General features: G+C 37.8%; 1 protein-coding gene across 1 annotated transcript in view; it reads right to left on the bottom strand.

The window, feature by feature from the left end:
- Positions 1 to 10,516: 10,516 nt before the first annotated feature.
- Positions 10,517 to 11,671, bottom strand: part of LOC139739190 (transmembrane protein 11-B, mitochondrial-like) — a 6,837-nt gene continuing 5,682 nt past the window's right edge. The window contains exon 2 of the mRNA XM_071649806.1: positions 10,517 to 11,671. This exon is cut by the window's right edge and continues 840 nt beyond it. The gene's annotated coding sequence lies outside the window, so the exon portion shown is untranslated.

The raw sequence follows: 11,671 nt of genomic DNA, 5'->3' as shown, positions 1-11,671 counted from the left end.
GATAACTAGTGTTTTGTCATTTTCAGCGATACGTTAGACTGTCCTGGTTAAACTTGATTGATTATGCACTGTAGAGAAGTGTGAAGGTAATCAAACAGAAGTGGGCACATCAAGAACACACTGTGTTAAAACATCGTACACCCTTTTCTAAACCACAGTCGCTTGTGAGCTATACCAGTACATGTAATGAGGATTTAATCATGGAATAGCCGGACTTCACAAATGAAATAATGCAAGCCTAAACTGAACAGATTATTGAATGAGTGTCTGATATCAAGATCGTAATCTAGAAGTAAGAGTGCAATTATGTTGGACAAAAGAAACAAAAAATACAGGATGGTAGAAATATGTAAATAGACAAAATCCACATTTTGACAGGACTTGGAAAGTTGGAAAGAACCCTCATCATGCAATAACCCAGATAAGTGAAAATGCCCTGTATGTGTGATTAACAAAATGATCAGCACAAGATTGTAGTCCGTGCATCGAAAGTACAAAATGCCAATTTCTTTACTTTGTAGCATAAATCTGGCACCATAACTGAAAAAAGTGATCAGAAACTGTAACCACTTCAACTGCATCTGGAAGATGAAAAGAGTGTTTTATTTACACTGCCTTAACACTCCTGTAACACAAATATCCCAGTATTACATCACAGAGTTCCCGTAACAGAAACCATTTTACAAAATTTGATTGCCAGACTGAAATACCCAATTCTCTGGGTTATCAGCTTGTTTGGTTGATTGTGTGTTTTAAACCCTTGAGTCACACACAAATACACATACTTATCACATGATACACGCAGCCTCATGTGTACATACAATGACCATGACCCCTCTTACGAGAAATCTCCATGACTGCATGCCTCCAGCCTATGTACTGAGTGTTTTCGCAAGGAAGACTTACAATAATAGTAAATTACCTAACCATGTCACCTACCCTGAGGAACAGGAAAGGAGCTCAAAAAGAGCTTTGCTTGTTGCCACAGTATTACTATTATTGTAGGTCACCATTACAGTATGACTCTTATGTAACTAGAACCTACCCACTTATGAAGTTTATGGGTTGCATAAGTTGTTCTTCACTTAAGTATGATGGAAAGAAGTAGGCAGGTTTCGACTTACATTGTAGTTAATAGCAGGTCCACGACCGAAGGCAGGTTTAACATTGATGTACATGTATAAGCAACGGGGAGATAGATTATCATTCATAACAGATCATACTTTACTTCCCTTGACAGTAGTAGCAGCCCAATCAACAAAAGGACTGCTTTTTAACACTACACGTCAGAAATGACAATTTAACACTTAATTAACAATCACATGCATACTTCCACTACACAGGGTTCACATGAGAACTCTGACATCAATAATAGGTTTGTCCAAGCAGGCTTCCGACAGGTTTTGACACTACTCCCTTTACACATTCTTTGACACCTTCTCTGCAACCTTTACCAACACGTGTATCACTTTGTGTCTGTAGGATTCACTGATCTGCAAGATACACATTTATACCTTGTATCCTACATTTTACAGAGAACAGTCAGAGATTTGAAATACTTTGTGAAACTGGGTTTTGTCACATTCTGGTCAGTTTGACCATTACTGTAGTGAGGCCATGTTGACATACAGCAGGCTCTGTCGACTGTATAGATTAACATCAACTCTGGCCAGACCCCAATTCAACTCTAGTGCATATCTGATATTCCTCACACAATTATTAACCAACATCACAGCTATTTACATAATTATTATTTGCATTAATTTTCTTTTTTTCAAACTACAGTCAACCTTGCCTAAGTCGAATCTATTTGGACTGAATAAACAGCTTCAATTCAGAGAAAATTCGACTTATGAGGGATTAACATCATTAGAATATAAAGAGAAGAGGACTTGAAAAGATCTTCGACTTAGGTCATTATTCGACATATGAGAGGCCGACTTAAGGTTGACTGTAGTTGTATCATTTCAGTATTTCAATATTTCACTATTTCAATACAAATTTGAATTTTCAAATGTTTCTTTCCACACACATGAAATAAATCTCATTACTCATGACAGTTTGTACCTTGTATTTCCCTCCTTCCTAAAAACTCTCTGTACAATTATCCAGACGGGTCAAACCATGCTCAGCCACAAGTTTGTTGCTATGCATTTCCAGCATAGTTGTACCGCAGTCTTTTTTTCTTTCCTGCTACAAGTACATGTAGTTCATACAAACACCATACTTGGTATAAAGAATTCCACAACAACAACAAATAGAACGATCAGAGAATAGTGCCAAGAATTTCAGCACCATGCATCATTGTTTTTGTGGGGGGACGGATACAAGATAATCAATGGTTTGATAGCTTCTCACTATTCATCACATTGTAATTTAGTAACCTGTGTGGATCGTAAAATGCGGTATCAACAAAATCAGGGCTGCCAACTCTCATGCATTGAGCGTGAGACTCACGCAATTCAACCAATTTTGACTGTCTCACTCTGATAAACGAAATCTCACGCTAAACCCCCAAAATAAAATGTACATGACTACAAAAATGAATATATCTCTAAATTCTCTGATATTCCGAAAATCAATAAGCCCAAGCCCAAAATTTCGAGATTTTCCCGCGCGGGTATAAAGCTTAACCAATAATAATCGTTTTCAGTTCGCACGCAAAGACGAGCTATTGGATTACGATTGGTTTCTACCTATACCACGTGAGCGTAGCTTGTACTTTTGGCAAATTACAGTACATGTATGGCTATGACGTATACGTGCTTTACATCGCTTTACATCGCTTTACATACACTGACTGTGTACGTACGGCCGCACAGCAGGCCACCAGGCACTAGCCAGGAGGTCGCTCCGCTCCCTCGCAGTGTCTCAGTCCAAACTCTCATTCAAGGTTGGCAGCCCTGCAAATTACATGCAAGATACTAGTACAATTCAGCAATGACACACTAACACTACACTCCTGAATAATTTATTTGTCCCACAAATTCAGTGCACTCACATCAAGAATGCATTACCACATGAGAGGTAATGTGTATGTCCAGAAATTCCTCCATCAATATACAGTACGAATATTTGTAATATAAAAAAGAAAAGAAAAAGGGAAAAAAGAAAAATACTTCAAACGATATCAGAAAATCACAGCCTTACTCCAATCATCAAAGTGCTCCAATACACTGAGTTTATAGCTTCATATTTCAAATTAGTGGAGTGCGAGTAATAAAGGGATGAATTACAGATAAGATCAGTTATCCCCCAGCACCACCACTGAGCATTTAATCCCCATATGGATTCCCTGGCTGTACGATACTTCTGTATTAATGGCGTCACAGCCCCACGACGTAAGTTCAATACTTGTACACATATCCATGACAATGGCGTGACTCAACACTGAAACAGAATCATGCGAGCTAAACCATCAAATCTCATGAATTTTACCATCATAGAACTACAGTATTTGAAATGTTAAATTGACAATGTACCACAAACAGGCTGCTGAGTGCGACAAAGGAGTCTAAAGCTTCCTAGCAGAGAAAGAGTAATTTGCGCCTTTGCAAAGGGGTCAACCTAGCATCTGTAGGAACACCCAGTACTTTTTCTTGTTCACAATGAATCAAGGGAAAGCAGGACTGGAATACACAAGAGACAGTAACAGCTTGGGCTCATTGTGGCCGAGAAATGACTCTTCCAGTATGCACATCAACATGTGTCATCAATATGACACATCACCGGGAGATGCTATTAAGTATATGGGTGGTTTATTGTTGTTGTTGTTTTTATAAAGCTAAAGATGAGCCAGGGGAGAAGATAAATCCTTCACACACTGTGTGCTGGAGCGTGCCTGACTTTCTTACTGTTCCTTACTGCTGATTACTTCAAATAGCAGATGGATATGTTAAAATTATGTTGATGCTTTCTTTTCTTTTTTCTTTTTCTTTTTTTGCTTTTACACCCCCTTTTCACAAAAACCAAGTCATTTCTATTTAAGCCCCTTCCACTGCATAAATCATCAAGTGGACTAGCAATGCATCAGTTACTCATTCCTCATCATCAACTATCAGATTATTGAAAACAAAAACAAAACAAAACTAGAAATGTCGCTATGGCGACTGGTATGCCTCCGCCATAATGCATGATTCTCCTAATAGGTCTATAGTACATGTGGACAATGTGTGATTACATTTTCACAAAATTGGCAAAATATTAAAATGACATGTTTGTCACAAATGTATTGAATGTTTACCTTCCTTGACCTATGTTTAATTGGATGAATAGGAGAGCATGTATTTGGGGATTTAAGAACTTTAAATTGACTTTGACCCTTTCATAAGTTTATGCACTGAGTAATTTTCAAGGTATGGAGAAAAAGTGCAATTTCTGTATTGAACAGTAAATTGTTATCATTTTCACCTGGCCTTTGATTTATAAGAGAATCACTGTCAGTCAGAACATACATAAATATGTACTAAGTTTCAAGATAGTCTTGAGCCACTTCCGAGATATGGAGAAAGAAGTAAGTTCAGCGCTTTCAATTGATCTTTGACCTTTTGACCTTTGATCTTCTTGGCCAAAAAAAAATCCCAGAGAATCTCTATTGGGTTATACATGCATACATCAAGTTTAAAAAAATAATCCTGCTGGCATTGCATAAATATAAGGAAAACAGTAAAACTTTGAAGTATTGCCCTTGACCTTTGACCTCTGACCTTTGACCCCATGAACCCTAAATTCCCTAGATAACCACTGCCAGTCAGTACATGCATATATACTATGTTCCATGAAGATACCTCGAACAATTTCCAAAATACAGAGAAAAAAGTGAAATGTTAACATTTTACTTGACATTTTGACCTTTGACCTTTTGACCTCATGACCCCAAACTTTCACCAGAGAATCTTAATTGGGTAATACATGTATACACTAAGTTTCAAGAAAATATCTTCAGGCATTGCATAGATATGGGGGAAATAGTGAAATTTTAAGCATTTGACCTTGACCTTTTGACCTTTGACCTTGAGCATGTGCACCCAAAAGTTGATAGGCACAACTTCACCCCATAATACACATACATGCTAAGTTTCATTAGGATACCTCAAAAGGTTTTGGTAGTTACCCTGTCCACAAAATTCATTACGGACGGACGGAAGGACGGACGGACGGACGGACGGACGGACGGACGGACGGACGGACGGACGGACAACCCGAAAACATAATGCCTCCGGCACCACTTCGTGGCGGAGGCATAACAACGAAGGATTAAATTTGTTTGACTGTGATATCATACTTTAGCATTTTATTGTTGCTGCAAAAACAAGGGGGACTAGCCAAATTATCTACATCTCTGTTACCTTATCAAACATTAGGAGCAGAAGATATTTATGTCCAGCAGAAGTAGGCCAAATATTGCACTTTGGTGGAAGGTACACGTACTATCTTACTACTGCTTCCTCTGTTTCTCAAATGTTTTATCATGCTCATAGCCCCACATTACTGATCTCTGTATGTCAGTGAATTAAAAAACAAAACAAAACAACAAAACAAAAGAACAAAACAAAACAACAAAACAAAAAAACAAAAAACATACAAAAATATCAAAAGTACGCTTGTCATTTAATCACAGCAACAATGCACGCAACATCAGAGGAAAAGCAACATTTTTTGTGTTTTTTTTATTACTGATGTTTGAGTAATAATCTGGCTGTTATGGTTGCACTCATTTCATTACAGTCTATAGCAATTCACTGTTGCCTTTGATTGCTGTAATAAGCATGCATTTTGTGTATAAGCTCAAGGCTTCTGGGTGTAAAACTGTGTCTTGACAAGTCAGGTTACACAAAACAGGAGTAAAATAATTACTAAACTTTCTTGCTTTTTTTTTTTTGTGTGTGGCTCAAGAGTCTGTACTGTACATGACAAGCAATTACATCCAAAACGTATGTGTTCCTATTAAAGCTTGGTAGTACACGTTTCTGTGCAAGTTGTGGCCTCAAAGTGAATTGAATGCAGCAGTCACATCATATCACTATGTTTGCTTGTTTTTTTATCTTCCAATGCATCTTTTTGTTGATACTATCAACAAAGCACATTTTTGTGAAGGTAACAACCACAATTCATATCATAATTTTCTTCTCTGCGTCATGCAAGAAAAGAGGTGACATCAGCTATGATTTTCCCTTAGAAAAAAAAGAGAAAAAATTGCCACATGAATCATTATTCAAAAGTTTACTTCACCTTTCACTCACTGTATGAGAAAATCTATTTCGCTCAATGAGAAATTAAGCCAGATTTTTGACAGCATTCAGTAGCTGGTCTGATAGAAGGGAAAAGTCATTCTTAGATGGGTTTATCTAAATTTCTTTCACAAAAAGCACCTGGTATGCAGACATAGATTTAATAGAGTCTCAACAGTGGCTGCTAACAAGGGGAAACAAGAGGAAAAAAATGCACACACAATGTAGTTGGTCTTTAGACATACATAATGTCACACCATAATAAATGTCAATTTCTTTACAGGTAATTGGAGGTGTGGTGAAAACAAAAATATTGATAACAAAATCAAGAAATAAAAAATATCTGCAAAGGCACACACATAAAGTACATTGTATAATGATAAAATGTCAGGCAAGGAATTTCATTAAATTTCACAGTAAGAGTGACTGCATGGTACACAAATACTGCAAGATTTTTTTTTTCTTTATTTTGAATGAGGTGACATTTTTCATGTTTAATATTCTGTGTAAGTACATACATGCATTACAGTTGTATGTAATGTAAACATATAGATCACCCAGTAAACAGAGTACAGTGTAGTGTCCACAGATACATTGTACTTCATTAAGGTAGCGTGCATACACTAGAAAACTGTGCACACATTAATACTGGTTGGGTGGTGTTACAATTTACTAGTGTATCTATGAACCGTGCATGCCACTTTTCACTATGACATATAATTAGACAGAGTGCATCAAAGGGTCAGACACATACCAGCAGTTTGCCTTTGCCCCTCCCCCCTTCACGATGGGGTGGGGTGGGGGGGGGGGGGGTGGGGGTGGAGAAGGGCACAGTTTATCTGACTCATCATGTGTTACATTCATGTATTATTCATCACCAATCCTACAGCTCTCCCCAGTGTATGCAGTGAAAGATAAGCTTTTCTAAACTTGCATACCATAATAAGGTTCTAGCTTTTGTAAACTCTTTGATTCTTTCTTTTTCTTTTGGTTTTTCTTCAATTTTATTCTTGTAGTTTGTTTTTGTTTTTTTAATGGGGGGGGGGGGGGGGGGGGGGTAACAACTTCTTTTTAGAAGGACTCCGCACTTGTGAATTTACAGATAGCTATGGTTGATAGTGGCAAGTCATTATTTTCTGCACTGTGGATCAGCCATTTATTTCTCTACAACAACTTCGAGCAACATGTGAGCCGCTCTGCATGAATAACAGCATTACGCACCATTGCAACAACTTGTCGCACACATCACGGGACTAAGCAAAGCCTTTGTCATACTTTCACAGGTCATTGGCTCTTGTGTGCAGCAGATTCACTACAAAAAGCAAAAGACAACAGGAAAAACTTTTGCCTCTCCAGAAGTCAAGAGATTATACAAAACCCTACCTGTTACTGTTTTGCTTTTACGTGTATATATAATGATGTTTCATAATCTACTCTTTCCTCATTGAACGCCCCATGCCTTACAGCGCTATAGGGCAGTACCATTACAGATTGCAAGGCGTTAACAACTTTCACTGAACAGCCTTCACTGCATAATGTTTCAAAGTTACGGATCATCAATTTTCATTTGATAACCACATCACATAAGTTACTAAAATCCATACAGAGAAGACAACCATGCTGATCAAACAACACAAAAGAGGCAGAAGTCACAAAATTCAAAAGTGTGCGTGTACGTGTACGATGTTTCTCAGATGTACTACACACCCCCCCCCCCCATTTTCTTCCATACTACTGATTATTATTCCTCTCCTACACTTTATACAGTGCCCGCAAGTAGCAGTTTGTGTCCATATAGTGAAGACTACACTGTACCACAAATCACACACAAACAGATCTATACAAAACATGACAGCTGCCTCCACAACCTGCAGATCCTACTCAAACCATGAATCAGTAATCTTAAAAACAGGGCTGCCAACTCTCACGCATTGAGCGTGAGACTCACGCATTTTGGTCCTTTCTCACTCTAAAACTTTATTTCATTTGCATGCATTTCTATTGATCTCACTCATTTTGACTCCTAAATTATAGCATTGGCCTATGGGAGTCTCACTCTCAACTAGTTTCCAGTGTTGGCAGCCCTGTGAAAACATGGGAAAGAAATATTGTTCTCGTCACAAATGTCATCCATAATTCAACAAAATAAAAAAAGCTGGAATTCACAGCAGAAGTCATTGCTGCTCTCACAGGCCCTCAACGAGTGGAATACAGAACAGTCTGCCTTGCAGGTAGGAAGGGTTACTGCAAGCCATGTCATTTCTACTGGTAGCTGTCCTCAACACAGTGTCAATGACAGGACAATGTCATGGCTTGCTCCTATGATCTACAGGCAATTATGTGAAATTCTTTTGACATACATACAAATGTATGTATGTACATTACACGGCAGAAAGAGAGAACCGAAGAGTAGCTTCAATTCAAAATATACTAAAAGCTATCCAAGGTAGTACAATTGTAAATATCATGTTGAATGTTGAATGAAAACAACAACAAAATGTTATCTTAAATTTTTAACCTGCCATGTTCAACTTTTGAGCTGAAAGGTATTGTTAAAAGAAATAAAAATTTAATTTCAGACACATTTTGATTTCATAGTTCTTAACAAGGAGAGCTCTTAAAAAAAAAAAAAAAAAAGAAATATTTCGACAAAATGATCTACAATGTTTCTAGGCTGAGAGAGCTTGTGATACAGGACTACTTCCCTAGGACACACTATCACTTGAGACAGGACAAAAGTTCTTCCCACCATGGGTCTACCACACTGAACTCTTGACTGAAGTGCAGACTAACACAAAATCCATCATGAAAAGTCTGTGTCACAAATGTCACTCACTGGCACAAAATCCAATCGTGACCAAATTTAGTGTTGTTAGGTAAGTTGGACAACACTTGCCAACCTACAAATTGTAGTCTACAGGTGTACAATACTAATGACACTGGTACACTGCTACATGCTTGTACATTTGTACATGTCATGACCTGGAAAACCTCCCTACTGCTGAACAAGCATGCAACACAGCTGATTGAGGTTTAAATTCACACGATGCAAACTACGTCAAGCATGAAGCATGGCACTGAATGCAGATTGCACCACAAACTTTCTAGGCAGTGCACACACACAGAGTAGTTTTTGTCTCCCAGTTTTAGTCAAAATGGAGAACATAAAAGTAAATATTACAGACAGAATAATTCAGTACGGTCATCAAAATTTTGCCTTATTCCATAAACATCTAGCCTTCTCAAGGCTCAAACAAATGATGTCTTCTTTTTTCCTTGAAGTATAAACTACAGCACTGTGATCGAAACACCTATACATGTAAATTATATACGTTATACTGCTTTGTCAGGCGCTAAGAGGCATAACGTTATTCACAGCACTGGCAATATAATTACAACTGTACTGCATGTACTGAAAATGATGTACGACGCATAGTGTAGCTACACAGATACTAGCCCTGAGAAAGCACACACGATTGAGACTTACAATTGCCTGTCTTACACAACTTTGGCAATTCTGTCATGAGGGGAGATTTATGGAAGACAAACATGACATAATAGATACGGAAAAAAAATACGGAAAAAGAGTGATGGGGAAGTTCTATAAAAGACTAAAAGACTCATGCAAGTGTCTCTGTATAACATGTGCTGCACAATGGTGATTGCAACAGAAATGTACATGTACCATCTTATCATGTTCACTGTTGTTTTCCTTTTGAAAGAATACATTCAGGTGTTGAATTACATTGCAGGTCCCTGTAATATCTTTATCATTTGGCTCTAAGTACCATTTCTTGTATCAAGAAGCTACTCTTATGGTTGGTTAATGATGCACAATTTGAAAGCAGAACACCATGCCCAATCACAGATTAGCTAATCATACCACATGTCATAGCATAATGAAAATGCATGGGACCTTCTGAATCAATGAACGGATCAATACTCACATCTCTATGGCACAAGCATGCAACGTGCCGAATAAGATCAACCCTCTTTCGGGCGACATGGTTACAAGATTCAAATTGATGTGAGTGTACCATGTTATCACAGTTTTCATGTTCGGATATCCGGGTATTTAGTGGCTGATTGAGTATCAAGTAAACCCACGATCGGTGTATTCTTTTAGACAAAATTATCTACTTTTCTTCCATGACTGACTTTGAAAGGTCAGTTGACTTTGACATTTCTGATGGCCACAAGAAATGTTATTGACAAATTACATAAAAGAATGCAATGGTAGATAGAGGTTTCTGGACGCCAACACTGTATTGTTTGTGTCACCATGTAGATTCGTACACTGTCTGTTTGTGCATGCACAGCATTCACACCGATTCACACTCTAGCTCCATGTACAGAACACACGTTAATTGTTTGTTTTCACTCGAGTTACTTGTACACCTGAGGTGACGTATACCCAACCATGAGAATATCACTCAGCACAACCCAATCATTACTTTTTATAGACAGCAAAGTCACATACTCTCAAAATCAGTAAACAACCACAAAGGTTTTCAATCCTGCACACTCTGCCTATAGAATCAAACTGCCCCAAGGTGTACTGCATTCTAACCAGAAACTTTTCAAACAAATCAAATAATGTAATTGAAGACTTTCAACCCTTTCAGATCTAAGCTGTGTTTTCATAAACACATTATTTTCATCTGGATCATTTAATGTACTATGTCATTGATACACTGTACATTTCATTGGTTCCCACAAAGGGTGAAGTAAAACAAAAATCCACAGTCTATGCTGTCATGCTGAGTGACAATATGTAAACCATACACACTTAATCAAAGCTGCAACAGTAAATGTGGTCTGGTAATACCTACTCTCTCTCTTTGTTTGTTTGTTGTTTTTGTTTGGGTTTTTTTTTGGGGGGGGGGTAGGAGAAAGGACACACACACACACACAATAAAAAGTGATGATCAGTTGATCTCTTGGCTAGATGCAACCACATATACACATGTAGCACTTGTTCACACAGTGCAATGTATGGATTGATCGATAGTGATGACTCAGTCTTGAGTAAACTGAATTGGTATGGAGCCCTGTGCTATCTTTGCTTGGGTTTCTTTGCTTTTGTAGAGGCAATGCATTCATGTATTATTCAGGGAAATATCTGAAAGTCTACAGACAATTATCATCAATTCCTACACCTTTTTAACTCTACAAACTCTGACCAACTGTTTCAGTGCTTGGCATTACTTATCACATGCACATGCCAGGCAGATAGATAAACTGTTTCATTTGGCAAAGTGTGTACAAAGTTGTATGTTTAGGTCACTCTGAGAATGCATGTTGGAGCCAAATACTGGGTTCTGCCCCTTTGCATGATTGATGTAACAATGCAAATATTACAGTGTATCACATACCATTGTCAAACTACATTGTATTTGTATACAGTAGTGATATGGTTCCAATTGATTGTGTCACTTACA

The sequence above is a fragment of the Diadema antillarum genome, unplaced genomic scaffold, assembly GCF_040938485.1.
Source record: "Diadema antillarum isolate AM-2024a unplaced genomic scaffold, OU_Dant_1.0 seq00000786_RagTag, whole genome shotgun sequence".
Classification (NCBI taxonomy): domain Eukaryota; kingdom Metazoa; phylum Echinodermata; class Echinoidea; order Diadematoida; family Diadematidae; genus Diadema; species Diadema antillarum.
The sequence above is the reverse complement of the archived record's forward strand: the minus strand, read 5'-3'. Positions and strand labels throughout refer to the sequence as shown.